Below are 15,775 nucleotides of genomic sequence, written 5' to 3'. Positions count from 1 at the left end.
GGCATCTTCAGATCCAAGCCTGGAAGTGTTGACACTTGAGCATTATTGATAGACAAGTGGAGACAGGCTGTCTCGGTGAATACTTCTGCAAAAATCTTCTTGAGTCTCTCTAAATTTGGCAGCTCCTAGAGCACATGCACCAAACCTGAAGAACCTTCCCAAGGTCTGACACTGGTACTTATACCCTTAACTGTTCTGCCAGCTCATGACAGATTTTGCAGTGCTGGTGTCGTGAGGGGAGGGAGCAACAGAGCTCCGAGCACATCCTTAAGGACCAAGCACCCATAAGATTTGTCTGCAGTTCCAAAAGTGCAAGTGAGGTCTCTGTCTGAACCAGTTGGGGAAGCCTGGACAGGCCTGGGTGACCTTAGACAGGTCAATTACTCCCTCATTTGTTCATCTCTGCATTTAAAAAATAAAATATGAGGATACTTTGCAGAAGAGTGATGAAGGTAAGTAAGATAAAGAGTAGGATGTGATGAGATATATTCAGAATCAGTGGAAGTGCTCAGATAAAAGTTCTCCATGAAGGTGGATGCTGTTATATGCCATTCATCTGCCATTCACCTCACTGCACTCTACCCTTGGTCACTAATCATTAACATCACTCAGAGACTTGAAGTGATTTCAACAAATTGTCTGAGATGTGCTGCTCTCATTTCAATAAGTCTTAGGCAAGACAACAGGAGAAAGTAATGCAATGTCACAATGCTGATAGCAAGCGAGTCACAGATGCTGATACCAAGAGACTTATTTAGTCCATTTTGATCTTTTTTGCCTTGCTTTTCTGATCTCATCAAACAATCATTGCTGTACTCCACAACTGTGTCTCCTGGAGATCCTTCCTTACGACCCACAGCCCAGGCCTGAAGCTCCTAAAGAACTGGCCATTTTGGAGATCTTCACTGTGTCTTCAGCTTTGTTCGCATCTCTTTTCAGAACCCGTGTAAGTGATGAGGTGGAAGTATTAGACGCTTCAGATGGAAACATTATAGACACAGTCCTGACTTTGATAGGCCACTGCTTGTGCTTCACTGGCCTGTGTGTGCAGCAGCATGTTGGAACTGGTGGGAGCCAGGGATGTTCAACAGTCTGGTGTTCAGTTACTTGAAAGCTTCACATCTTCTGAACCGAGGCAGTACTTGGCCTTTATTTTCTCCCCACTTTGCTGTCCCAGAACTGTCCTGGCCAGTTCCTTATGCCAGTCTGAGTCACACAGCAGCTGGAACAAGCTTCTTTCTGCATTAGTTTTTGGAAATGTTTGTGCTTTGAAAGGGCAGGGCCCACGTAGAGGACTCTTCATTTTGTCCAATTTACATAGTTTTGCTGCTCAGATGTTTGGTTGTTTTTTGGGGTGTGTATGTCTTCAAACTTCCAGAACTCTGTTGAAACAGCTATTTCATGACTGGTGATGGAAATTTGTATTTATGTTTAGTGGAATGACACAAAGAAATAAAGAGTTTAGACATGAAGCTGATACAGAATCTTGTTCTTGTACTGGGGTGACCCCATGTCCATGGTGGAAAAGGAGTTCTGATCTGTGCAAAGGGTGTCTGTAGGCACTACAGACAGAAACTTTTTCACATGCCAATATACCTTACTGCACTTCTAGTGGGTTAGCTGACTTTCACCAAGTTGGGGAACATCCATAGAGTGCCGTGAGTGGAAGTGACATATTTACCTCGCCTTGTCTCCTTTCATCCCATTTTAGACCTCAAACTGTCTAACAGCATTAGGAGGCCCCACAGAATAAGAACTTGAAGTCAGTAGTGCTGGACTTACTGAATCTCTGTGCTATCTCCTGACACTAACATTAACTGAATACATCAGGAAAGGGGCAAATTTTTAGGGATATGGGAAACAGGAAAATCTTAGAAATGAAACTTCGGAAACCAAATCTGCCTGCTGTGTTTGTCATGCAATTAGTCAAGGAGCTGGCTCACAAAGTTGTCTCTGAAAACCAGAAGAATCAAATGAGAACCAGAGGACAGAGGAGAATATGTTGTATTGATCTTTACAAATGAGCAGCAGTCACTAAAAGAGTTAGTAACTATCCGATAAATTTGGCTTCCATGTCTAGTGAAGGAGTCTAAATAAGGAAGGAAGAAGAATTTGCTGTGCCATGCATTCACATGGAGCCATATGTATATTAGTGAACCCTCAAGAGAGTTGCCAAAATGGAATGTAAATGATGGAAAAAAGAGGGGGTGAATTTTGTTGTCATAGAATACTGGAGAAAAGACTAAACAAAGTAAATCTGTAAGCAGTTAAAGCAAACCTCATCCCTGGTGAAGAAGAGTTTATCGAATTTTCTGTGTGACTCAGAGCACACTTAGTTATTAGTTTGATTCCTTTAGTAGCATGTAGGAAGTATGCTGCCCCTCTACACATGTTGACTTCACCATTGAAAAGGAACATGGATGACACACACATTGATTTGTAGGAAGGAAATCCAGACAAAACTTAATCACTTAGGCCAAGATCCAACTGCAGGCCAAGTAGATGAAAAAAATATGGTCATTTAATCTGTGTAAATAAGATGTCTATTCGTGTACTGAGGCAATTAATGTATTGTTTCATGAAGACTGAGCTGAAAATTTAATTTAAATTGACTGGAGATGAGGATTATAAAGCAGACTGAAAACAGGCTGGAGGCACCAGAAACACATAGCAATGAATAAATGCCAAGACTTGGTGGAAGATACCTCAGGGGAACAGAAGAGAACAATGTTAGACTGCTTTTGTTTAAGATCCCTGTTTATGGCTTGGAAGGAGGGTTGGCTATGGTAGCTCATTGTGGGATGGTGCTCATCTTGGAGAGATCATCCTTTCCAAAGCCCTCATACTAATAATTTTTGATGTGGCAAACTTTGGATGAATCAAAATCACAGCAAATGGTGCCAAAAAGTTCAGTCTGGAGACCTTACCCAAAGTCCCAGTGAATGTACCTGTCTGTAGGTGCTTTCTACAGAAATCTCAGTCCATGTGGTCCACCATTTAGAGCAAACAAATTCTCTTAGTTTCTATTAGGCTTCAGCCTCTCCCATTTATTTATTTATTTAGTGTTTGTCTGACTTTTCTTGCATTGGATTCTCCAAACCAGAGCCTCCTGGCTGACCCCATGGACATGCTGTTTCACTGCCCTGGTGTTTGAACGCATATTGTGATTCCAGCAAGAATCTTGATACTAATAAATATTTCAGACAGAGGGCTGGTGATGCAATAGGGACCTATAGGATCTCTGTTTCCTTACTAAATTTACTGTTCTCCAGCCTGTTTCCAGAGACCTGGGAATTACTCAGTGAAAGCTGAACTTCAGGACTGTCCTTTGGGAATTATCACCATTGCTTTGAGATGGGGATTCAGTCCCTGGAGTCATCAGGCCACTGTTACTTCTGATTGTGGGTGTTCAGCTACCCTGCTGAGGGGACAATGGCATGGTGCTGGCTGAGAAAAGGGATGGGCAATGCAGCTGGCCTTGCTGTGCACATCTGGGCAAAGGAGCTGGACAGGTAAGCCTGTTGCATATCTGGAAAGAAGTGCAGGGAAGGAGTTAAATGGAACGCAGAGCAATTTTCCCATAATTTTGCAATTCATTGCCTGGTACTGTCCAGCACAAGCTGTAAGCTTCAGTTTTTATTTGTTCATAAGATATTGCTGAGCTACCCGAGAAGTCCTACACCCCTGTGTGTGTCTTATACAAGGCTCAGGAAGAAATGAAGTGAGGTTGTCTGTGCTGGACCAGTTCTGCAAGGCTAGCTCATATTCATATTATGAAGTCCCTGGGGCAGAGAATGTCCTAATGGGTTTCATTTACAGAGCAGTACTTCCCAGGAAGGGGGTATAGCTCAGTGGTAGAGCATTTGACTGCAGATCAAGAGGTCCCTGGTTCAACTCCAGGTGCCCCCTTAGGTGCTTCTTTTTGGGCAGATATTAGAAAAACAACTCTTTATTGTGTGCGTGGTGAGGAACTGGAACAGGTTCTCCAGAGAAGCTGTGGATGCCCCATCTCTGGAAGTGTTCAAGGCCAGGCTGGATAGGGCTTGGAGCAACCTTGCCTAGTGAAAGATGTCCCTGTCCATGGCAGGGGATTGGAATGAGAGGATCTTTAGAGTCTCTTCCAACCCTAACAATTCTTATGATTTTATGATTTTTGTGGTTTTAAGGAAATAGACATGGTGTTTAGACACTGAGTAGCAGGATCGAGATTATGAAGGAAGTTAAAGCATGAGCAACCAAAGGGACAAGCCACAGCCAAAAAGCAAGTAAAGATGGAGAGAAGGAGTGAGTGTTAACCACAGGAGCACATTTATTTCTACCCCTGCAAGAATCTCCATTTTCTCTGCATAGTCTTCTGGTTTGGGTACAGATACGGCAATCTTAGGGTCAAAAATGCTAAATTTCCCTCTTTTTCTCTAGTGCTTGGCTGAAGGAAACATTCCTCACATATTCCTGTGCTTAAGTGAACATTGGTTTGGGTCTTGAGTGGGAGGGATGACTAAGGACTAAGAATTAATTGCTTGATTCATTCTCTGATTATTCTTTACAAGTATTAGAAAAGGTGTTATTATCTGCTGAAAGATCATTATTTTAATTGTGCTTTGATGAGAAGAGAAAACAAGGGAATCGGTTACTCCATTAGTAGTGTATTAAAGACAAATGCAGAATCCCATGAAACTTTTCCCAAAGATGACATTTATTATGTTGTAAAATAACCTCCCACAGAAGCATTTGAAGCCCTGTCACTTAACTGATAAATTACTGAGGCCAAGAGGCCATACGACCTCCCTAAATTAATTGCTGTTTGAACTGGAGTGAAAATTAAAAGAAGTTGGTTTGAAGATTCCCACTGACTTTAAGTATCCCACAAAATTGTCAAAGATACCAGATTTATATCTGTTCTGAATGTCTAGATTTAACTTCTACCTGCTGGCCACTATGAGATCTTTTAAGGTTGAAGGAACTTTGTTAGCTAATTCCAGTTCTCTCTTTGAATACTTATAGTCTGTGATTAAGAAACCTCTCAGCCTTTTCTTTGTAAAATTAAAGTGGTAAATCTTTTCATGTCTTTCTCCATAATGAGATTTCCCATTTCTTTATTCATTCTTGTGTCTTTTCCCTCAATTATTTTTTGTTCCTCAGTACCTGCAGCCTTTAGAATAGGCTCTGAATAGCAGCAGCAGTTGCACCAATGCCAGTTTGGGTTGTTGTAGCATTTCTTTGCTTCTTCTACTTGGTATTACATCTCTAGTGCATGCATTATGCTGCTGAAGATGTCTATGTTACACCACTTAGATTCTATCACTTTCTAGGCTTTTTCCAGTTTGCTTCTGGCCTCCTTTCTCATGCCTGAGAAGCAAGTTCTCCACTGTTTAATCTTACATTCAGGACTTTACTGAAATTCATACTGTTGGCTTGTGTTCAGTTTACTGAATTCCTCTCTGGATTGTTTTGCTTTATTGTCCTCTGTATTCCACAAACTTACTAAATAATAATCTAACCTTTTCTTCTGTGTCAGCAATGAAAACACTAAATAGCACCTGGTAAGATAACATCTATAGGGGCCTGAAAGTTCACTTGCTGAGTGAACATTTGCCATTTATTATTTAATTTGGAAAGCTATCAGCTGGTCTCCAATTAATCTACACTGTACTATGTTTATTTTAAACCAGCACAGTATATTACTCAAGAATTCAAATTTGGTGCTCTTCAAAAGCCCATTGCCTCAACGCTATTACTTTTATCAAGCTCATTTGTAGCCTGATCAAAACATGAGACTGGATTAATTAATAAGACTCCTTTTCCATTACACGTTGTTAATGTATATTAATTATTTATTTGTTGAGCCCTGTCAGGATGTTCTGGGATTTTGCCTGTGATTGATGTGCTGCAGACAAGCCCAGGATGACAGGCCTAATTATCCCTTTTTAATGTGTGTGGTGTATGGAGAGCATCCACTTATTTATCTCCTAAAATATTCCTCAAGTCTCAGGGAAGCATTGTGTTGCAGTGAGTTGGACACATACATAGCAAGCAGCTACTGGATTTCACTAAGGGATTTTAATTTTTAATACTATTCTAAATGTGTCTGTTGGTTTTTATTATTGTATCATGCTCCCTTCTGAGTAGCTGTTTGCATACAGAATCTCTTGGGTATGTGCTTCTTGAGAAAAGAGACAGGAGCAATCTTTGGGAAGATCACCTGACCTGGTCTGAACCCAACTATGTTATTTTCCATTCTTTTCCTGCACCCACCAGATGAGCATGGGAACATCTTCTGGTAGTGCATTAGTCAAAATGATCATACATCTTTCAACTATTATTTTTATAACCTCTCCTCTGGGGAAGAGTGTTTGAAGTGCAGCATATTATTTTCTTAGGATTTTAAGGCAGTTTGACTTTTATGAAATGTGTATCCTCTTACATCTTTTAGAATCACAGCAACATTAATGTTGGAAAAGACCGTTCAGGTCATTAAGTCCAGCCATTAACCCAGCACTGCCAAGCCCACCACTAAACCATGTCCCTCAAAGCCACATCATATCTTGCAAATATCTCCAGGGATGGAGACTCCACCGCTGCCCTGGGCAGCCTCTTCCCGTGCTTGACAACCCTTTCAGTGAAGACAATTTTCCTAATATTCAATCTAAACCTCCACTGGTGCAACTTGAAGCCATTTTCTCCTGTCCTATCACTTGTTACCTGGGAGAAGAGACTCATCCCAGCTTGCTATAACCTCCTTGCAAATACTCTGCCTTTTCCTCATTCTTTGTCATTATGTTCTCCTCTGCTTCCAGTAAAGGATGGAGATTCTTGACCCTTCTTGGGTTGGTAATATATTTATAGAAACATTTTTTATTGTTTTTTTAAGAGCAGTAGCTGCACTTTTATTTCACATAACAGATGCAAAAGAATTGAACCATGTATCTTTAGTGAAAGGGAATGGGATTTGAAGTAGTCTGCAGTTCCTACAGGAATTCATTCCACCATTTTGATAAGACCCTTTTTTCGTTTCCCATTGATCCAGAAGATCATAGTTGTTAACCATTGTCTTCTTCTGGTCCTTGACTAAGTCTTGGAGATGTCCTAAATGCAGATCACAAATATACAGGCACAGATTTCCAGAGTTCTTCAGGAAGCTGGAATAGACAGTGGAGGAAGGATTTGCTGTGCCATGATGCTCTCAGCCAGATGAGTTTCTTGTATCAAATATCTCTGTGCCCATACCTGTCCCATGGATATATCCATCTCTCTAGCCTAACATGACAGACATTACTCAAAAATAGTAAGAGAAGGGAGCTTACCATCAGCATTCCCTGTCAGCTCAACTACTGCCTGTTGGAAGGAAACCTTCCTTCTCTGAGGCACTGGGGATTTCAGGTTGAAGTGTTACTATGGTATAAATTAGGAAGGGGGAATATTTGATTCAGGAATCTTAGCTCAGAGTGTGGAACATGTTGGCAAAGCTGAGTTCTGGGTATGCAGATGCGCCAGTGATTAATGGCTAAAACCCAAGAAGAGCTGCATTATAAATGAAGAGATTTGTGTTATTTCTCACAGAATATGACTGTGCTTCTTTGCAATGGCCAGTTTTGATACACACTGATAACAAATTGGGGCAAAATTTATAGGCTTCAGCGAGGTCAGATGTGTTTTGTTTTATTTGTCCAGGTGTTTTTTTTTTTTCTTTTTTTTTTTTTTTCCCATTTCTGTCAGCTTCCTTACATGGTAAGCCCCTTGCTCAAATTTGTCACCTTCCTGAGGGTAGAAATGCAACTCTGAGATATTGAAAACAATTAAAACTTAACATGACATGATTATAGGCATCTATAGGCATCTAAATAAAACTCCTTAAGATCAGCAATTCCCAAAGGTTCCTATTTTTGAAACCCTTTTTGCGACCACGGTACAGTTTCCCTTTGCACATCCAGGTCTATGATCATTTCCAGTTTGGGACTCAGGATCCATCCTGGTTTAGGAACCCCTGTTCTTGTCCTGTAGGAATGTCATGGTTCTGTCCATGGCTATACAAAAAGAGTCCAGCAAAAGCTACTCCATCATCTCTTCCCACTAGGATTCTTCTCTATTCTTCTACTATCTCTCACTCGCCCAGACCTCTCTCACACTGGCCCATTTCCTTCCTCATCTTCCACTCTATCTTCCAGGAAAGGTCAATGTTCTGTAAAGTTCTCATTCTCCAAAAGCTCCTACAAGCGGCCGGCTGAACCCCCCCCCCCTTCTCCATCCCAGCCGTGCTGCAGGCACAGGCCCATGTTTATCCAGTTTCAAGGTTACAGTCCCAGGCAGCGGCTCTTTCTCTCTCTCTCTGTGTCTCTCAGGGGGGGCTGCCCGATGGCTCCCGGTCTCTCTCTCTTCCACCCTTCCACCCCCGGGCTCAGGCCTACCTCTCCCGGCCTCATGGCTTTCCCCTCCCCCTGCCCAGCCAGCAGCTGGGCCGGGGGAGAGACCCGAACTCTTTCCCGCCGGAAACCCAAGAGGACCCTCCCAGGGGAGAGCTCTGCTTTTAACCCCGTGTTCTCAGAGGCGTGTCCATGTCCCAATGGCCAGGTTAAATGCCAATATTAAAGCCTGAATATCCATTGGCCAAAAACACAGCATCACAAAAAACACATTTCCTGTCAAACCACCACAAGGAAGTAAAAATTTCCCTGCTGAGCCCCTTGGGTCACAATCTGCACTTTCTATAACCTCTATTAAAAATGAGAAAGCATCAGCAATGCAATGCAAGAGAAGGAAGGATTTAATCACTCCTCTGTCTGTCCCTACCTTTTCAATTTTCAAGAACAGGATCCTTGATCTCCTGTTTTCTTCTATAGCACATGGGACACACTCATGGCTAAGTATTTACTGGATGGATTTGGATTTGGGAACAGATCTTTGGAATCAAGAGCATGGAGAATTTTGCAGGTTGCCCAGTCAGTTTTGCACCTTGATTTAAATAATTGTTCATTGAAAATTTATGTCACTTTCATCAACTTAGTGCAGCAAAGATGATGTTGGTATCTGAGGTACAAACTGACTGAAAATCCATCCTGTTATTAATAAATGGTGTCTGCAAACACAGTGGCATTTTACTGTTCTTAAATATTTGCCTGCTTTTGGCTGTGCTGTGGAAAAATAATGCCTGCTGGAGTGTTTCTGCCTCTGCCTGTCTTCTGCTTGTGACCTAACATGAACTGGTTTATGTAATGCTCCCTAGCAGCAGTGCTGCTGCTGGAGACAGGGCTGTTCCTGTGGCCAGAGTAGCTCCACATCCAATTTTAAAGGGTTTTTTAGCCATTCAACTTAACAAATGCGATGCCAGGAAGAAGGTTTTTTCCAGCAGTGTTTTATCTCCAACTCCAGTTAGGTGAGATTGCTGAGAAGGGCTGTGTTTGTTCTTTGTCTTGTTCTCTGTGGCCAAAGACTCCTCATTTTCTTGTGCTCAGTTCCTCCTCTCCAGCAGATAAGGTGAATATTGCAGTGAGATGACTCCTGTTTGATAGGTGTCACTGTGTGGGATGGGAAGAGTTGATGCCTTAGCTCAGGATGGTGGAGTTTCAATCAGTTGCCTTCACAGGAGCATTGCTACAGCAGTCCAAGGCTCTGCAGCTGACGTTTCATGGCTGTGGTGTCATCATCTCTGCAGGAGTCAGTTTCAATGGGACATAATATAAAGCAATATTTAGTTTCAGGCCAGGAATTTTCTTCATCATTTATGTTCGTGGAAGCCATGATTTCTTTAATGCAGCACAAATCTAACATATCCAGGGAATAGATACCCTCCAGATGTGCTTCCAGGCCTAAATCCAGGTCTAGAAATCCATACCATACTTCATTCAAGAGCAGTGGAAAGAGGGCCTGGATACCCCTTGATTTCTTTGAGCTGCCTTCGTATTTCAAGAACAGAGGCTTTGCAGCATGAAATTGTAATTTAAGGATAGCCTTTTGCTGATTTCAAGCAGTCAATTATTTGAATTTTAAGAATTAAGTGCTCTCGAGGTGGAAGTGATGTGTCTCAGTTGAAGTCTATTTTAAAATAATTTGCTGGTGATCAATTGTCTATGACCAGACATCTGGCAAGAATCATGTGGCAAGAATCAAATCTGTAAGTCCAACATAACCCCCCTGAGAGGAGTTTAGACTGTACCAGTGGAGTGTGTTCCCTGGGACAGAAATTCTGACTCATTTCCATGCCACAGACTTATGCATCCATACACAGCAGACCTCAGACTGCAGCACTGGGCACCAGGTATTCTTCTTGGTTTTTCTCAGATGCTAAAGCCTATATATAGGGCTTTCCCCCCCTCTCTTTTCTTTCCTCATTGTCTTTTGTTCTTAATTTTCTCTCTTCTCCACTTTCTATATGGGTAAAATGACACATCTCAGCTTAGAATTTATATTCACATGTACTTGTCTCCTGTTCATGCTCGTGATGGCTTAGAAAGCCTGAAGTGATATTCTGTAATTCAGTGTCCATTCATGTGTGTTTTCAGTACTTCCCATTAAACAGCAGCATGCAGAAATGTTGGCAAAAGAGAGATAACAGAAATGCTGTCCTCACTATTCCAGGGGGTAAAAAGCAGGCATTACAGGGACAAAATCGCCTTATTTTCTTCAGGGACATCTAATCACTTCAAAAGCTCTCCCTCTGACTTCCCAGTTTTTCCATCTCTCTGTGAGCTGCTGCAACCTGGAATTGGGAGTTTTGAGCAGATGGTGTCAGAGACACCTCAGCTGTCTTCCCAGCCAGGGAAGCTCTGAGAAGTGCCATGAAACTCGATTGTATCCCTGTTTAAATTCCCTACATCCCTGTTTATATTCCTAGAGAATACAGAATAGAGTATGGTATGGACATGTTTGGACTGGCTCCACACAGGGTAGGACTGACACCCATGGAACCTCCAAGCTGATGTGCCTCTGGACGGGGTCCAGCAGTTCAGCAGATGATGTCCCTGCCATAATTTCACTGCATCTGGACCAAGCTGGTTCATCTCCCTACCAAGTGCTGTCCTGCAGCATGGCTTAGCAAAGCTTGGTGGGGCATCAGCTTGGAGATCTCTTCGTGTTGTGACACAAACCAGATAAAAGCTACAGGGCAGCATCCAAATTTGTATTTCATTTGGGAGCATCCTCAAAGGCATTCAGTACACTTCTGTCCTCTCTTTCTTAGGTGTCTGTTATACCTCTGGCTCTCATGGCTTAAGGCAAATTTTACCTTAATTGGCAAGCTACCTCATTTTAATAACCTTTTATTTTGAATTTGCAGGACATAAGCATCGCTTTGGTTTGCTTCAGATGGCCAGGGCTGTATTCTACAGCATAAAAAACACTGGTAGAAAGCAGGGAGTGGAACTGATTCATCAGTAATAGCATCTCAAATGCATTTATTTATTTCTTAAGTGCTCTGGGAAATGCTTTCCTTGAAAACCACAAACTGTGACACATGTGGATTGATTTTTGTGGGTTTTACTGAATATGGAAACCAAAAACTCTGTATCTAGAGTGATTGGAGGCGTGGAGACCTTGCTGACACCTCTGTGACATAGGATCTTTCAAGCAGGATAAGGTCATACCAGAAAACTTGCAGGAATCTCAAAGCAGGATCTGACAAATCTTGCAAGATCAAAACCCTCAATGTTCTGCATTCTCCTTTCCAGCCTCTGGAGCCTACTTCCTCAAAAAGAGGTTAAAGGAAGAAAGGTACTTTAAAGTTCCTCTTTGTAAATTAAATCATAATTGATGGAAAATTAAAGCAATTGATGTAATATAAACCTCCTGGTAACTGGAGAAGGTGCTACAGAGGCTTCCCAGCAGTTATACATCAAGAAACATTCTTAATCTCCTAGATAATGTGGAAAAGGAATGATATTTATTATCTACAAGTCCTTACAAGCTGAGGATGCAGTTTATAAAACTGTATTGCGCTCCCCCTCCTTTTCCTCCTTTATTGTAATCCTTCACCATGGATCATTTTACATCCAAACTCACCTTCATCTGTTATCGTACTTTGGTGATTTATCGGCATCATGAAGTTCTGATTAATAAGGCTAGAAGGACATCCATCAGAAGAACTAAGAATCTGTGATCATTTCCTCTCAGGCTCTCATTAGCTGTGGCTGTCCTTCTGGGAGTTTTATCTTTGTCTTTCTATTTCCAGACTAAAGCACATGAGGCTTAAAAATAATATCCTAAGATTAATCTTTTGTTTCTCTTGCCTTTTAAAACCTTTGGTCAAGATGGAATATGATCTCCACGCTGTCAGCTGAAATAAGTAGAAACAACACAAACTGTACAAATACACTCCTAATGAATGAGCAGGCAAGTCAGAATAATGGATGGTTTGATTCAGCCTCCTTCATTCTAGATGGAAAATACAAAGCTCTACAGATAATCCTATGATCATATAAAATATTTGTGGGGTAGATAGGAATTACACTCAACAGTGTCTTTTCCACAAGAACTTCCTTTTTCTTTATGTTGCTTTGGTTTTTAAAATGACATGAGTTGTGGTGAAATACCCCTCTGGTACTTTCAGGTTGCTGTGCTTAGTGAAGTGGGAAAGGTTTTGTTTCAGAGTTTCTATACTAAGCTCTCTTTTTAATGAGACACTCCTAGGTTAAAAATACCTTCTGAAAGCAACTTCCCACGTCTTTCCTACATCAGTGACAGATTGGAGCAGAAAATGTGGAGTACGCCTGAAAGTGATAAGTTGAGGTTAGAGGTCTAGCCAAAGTCAAGTGCTAGGGAGTTTCAGCTGTAGAGAGCTGATGCTTTGAATTATAATAATGTGATTAATGTTTCTAATGTAAGTGGGTTTGGGAGTTACAAGGAGTTGCAGCAACAGCTTGGATAAGAATGGTGAAACCTGCTTTTAGAGTTTTATTTATAGCACATTCATTAGGTTGGGCAAAATGGACAACATGTGCTTATGTGGTTAATGATAAATCCATATGAGGACTAAACTAGTCTGCTGAGTTATGAGAAAGCCATTTGTAGGTCAGATTTTTCTGGAGAGAGACAGACTTGAGAGGAACAATTCCTATCTGTTTGAGGGTAGGGGGAACAGGGAGAGGGGAGAAGAAGAAACCAGCTTTTCTCTTTCTGTAAAATACATAGGATGTTATGTTACATAAATGTTACAGATCTTCATTAGTTTTTAAAGGTCATTTGCCCCTAAAGTTTATGTAGATGGCTTCATAAATGCCAAAAATAGCATGGGAAGGAGCAGATATGTATGGAAATTATTCTTTTTTTTTTTTTTTATAAAATGGCAGATAATCTAATGTTAACATATGAAAACTGCAAAAGCCAGAATACATCTCTGATGCATTATATTTTTTCTTGTGAGATTCAGACAATCTAGAATGAAATTAAAGGTACTGAAGGAAAAAACCAGTTATATAAGACTATTCCTTCTGTTTGAATTCACCACACCTTAATCCTGCTGCTGTAAGCAGTTTAAAGTACTCTTTCAAACAGAAATAGTTTCCCCAGGTGAGAGTATAGTTAATAAACCCAGTATTTTGGCACATGGTTCATGTTGTGGTTTTAGTTATAGATCTTCCAAAAGGATAAAAAATGATTGGTTCTCCTCCTTTATCCTTATCCAGGGTTGTGCAGGTCCTTCAGCCACAGGTCCCACTGGTTTCCACCAGAGACCATGATGCCATTTGGACTGAAAAAATAAAAAAGAAATAAAAGCAAGAAAAACAAAGACAAACTAGTAAAAGAAAACCCTTATAAATTCCCTCTATATAGCAGCCAAATGCATAAGTTCCATGCTAGAATCTCAGTAGTTGCATGCTGCACGTCCTCACAAATAAACAGGCAAAACCTATCCATTTGCAACAAGCTATTTCCCTTCTCTGCTCTTATTCCTTGGTAGAATGTAAATGTGATGTTCATTTTCAAGGAAACAAGTTGCTGAGTGAATACTCTCAAATGTGTTCCCCTACCTCAACTGGGTGTTGCTGCAGGTGCTATTTGTGAATGAGCTCAGATTATCAGAACACACTTTCAGAAAAGCAGACTGATTATAGTGAGTATTTTTAGCAAGAGAAAATGGCACCTAGTGCAGAGATATTTAATGATATATATGTATATGTACAACAAAAACAAGCACAGGAAGCTCTCTCAGATGAATTCCTTTTGAAAAGTAATTTATTACTCTCAGGACAGTTAGTTAATAAAATACATGATGGCTTTCCCCCACCCTTGACACCCTGTAATCCACAGTGGATCCCTGCTGAGAAGATGTACTTTAGTACATCTTGGGCTCCAGTGGTAACTGCATGAAAACTTAATGGCCTAATCAGAGTTTACCTCATTTAGAGGCTACAGAAGATGACTTGTTTCTGCCATCAAAAGTCATGACAACACTATTATAATATTTATTTGATAGATATGAAATAATCCATGTTTTGCTCCAACATCTAAACACGTTTTATTTTTGACCCCCTTGGTAGACACAGAAAATTAGGTTCAGAGATTGCAATAATTAGCTAGGCTAATAATCCCTGGTGCAGGAGGGTCAGCTCCAGAGGGGATTCATCTCACCTGTGTTAAACTGTGTTTGGACAAAACAAATTATCTTCCACAAGGACCAGTCTCTATTAATTAGAGAGGGTCACTACAGATATTTAGCTCAGATCTACCCTTGAGCTGGCTAAGCACAGTGCAGGTACATCCCACCCCATGGATTGAAACACTGTTTTTTTGAATGACAAGCAAGGACCAAGCTTTAGGACTAGATGTGCTCCTTACCTTGGAGAGCTTACAGACTAAAACCAGTGTCTTAAATACAAAAAATAAGGATGTTAAATCTGTGTGGAAAGGTCTGAGACTCACAGGGCAAGGCTCTATTTACCCGAGGCTTCAGGATGAAGAAAAAGTCATGTCATTCTGAAATTAGCTATATTTAGTTTACTGGTTAAGTTAATTAAACAGCACTGGGGCCCTGCCACTGGAAAACTTTTATGGTGTTAAATATTATCATGGTCCCTGTTTATCCCAGGGTGGGGTGCCAAGTCTCTGGCGTAGCTTGACCAGTAGCATGACCCAGAGATTGTTCCCAACAGGAAGTCTGCATGGGGCCATTCTTTTTTGGAGGTTAAGGGCATTTAGCCCCCCTGTACATGAGGCTATGCCTGCTGGCTCTGGGACCAAAGACCAGCCCTGACCCTGTTTAGCTAATCTCTTCCTCTTCTCATTTTGTTATTTGACCTCTTCATGATCAGAACCATGGGGAAGCAGCTATGGTGTGCTGGGCTTGATGCAGGGCTAGCCTTACTTTGAAATAATGTGGTGCTATCTAATTCCCTTCTGCTGTTCTCTCTAATCTGTAAAGACCTCACAAATCTGATTTTGGCCTGGTTACCCTAATCTGCATCATGGGCTGCCCAATTCACTGAATTCAATGGGCCACACTGGACTGTGTCAGGATTTTGAGCTCATACTTGGTTTTTTGAGCTGGTTGAGCAAACAGATCTGCAAGATCTCGTCTTGACAGTGCACTAGCTCTGATCTGAAAGGAAACACAGCTTTAGACATCTGTTTTAAGGGCAGGACTATTCTGAGCTTATTTAAACTTGATACAAGGCTCTGTTTATATTTCTTTGATTAATTGAAAATAACCTCTCATTAGGGAAGTGACAACTGATACCGTATGATTGTGCTCAAGTCATTCACAGGAGCGAAAGAAATACACCAAGGGTTAGGCAGGTCAAAGCCCTTGTTTGGATCAAAGCATATGTTGAACACTGTATAAATGCCA

At 41.2% G+C, this 15,775-nt stretch overlaps 1 protein-coding gene and 1 non-coding gene across 2 annotated transcripts in view; both read left to right on the top strand.

Moving 5' to 3' along the window:
• Positions 1 to 15,775, top strand: part of LOC136554032 (protein eva-1 homolog C-like) — a 202,808-nt gene that overhangs the window by 118,654 nt on the left and 68,379 nt on the right. The window lies entirely within an intron of this gene.
• Positions 3,838 to 3,909, top strand: TRNAC-GCA (transfer RNA cysteine (anticodon GCA)). Its single transcript has one exon. It is a non-coding gene; the product is annotated as a tRNA-Cys (tRNA).

Source organism: Molothrus aeneus, chromosome 3, assembly GCF_037042795.1.
Source record: "Molothrus aeneus isolate 106 chromosome 3, BPBGC_Maene_1.0, whole genome shotgun sequence".
Lineage (NCBI taxonomy): Eukaryota > Metazoa > Chordata > Aves > Passeriformes > Icteridae > Molothrus > Molothrus aeneus.
The sequence above is the reverse complement of the archived record's forward strand: the minus strand, read 5'-3'. Positions and strand labels throughout refer to the sequence as shown.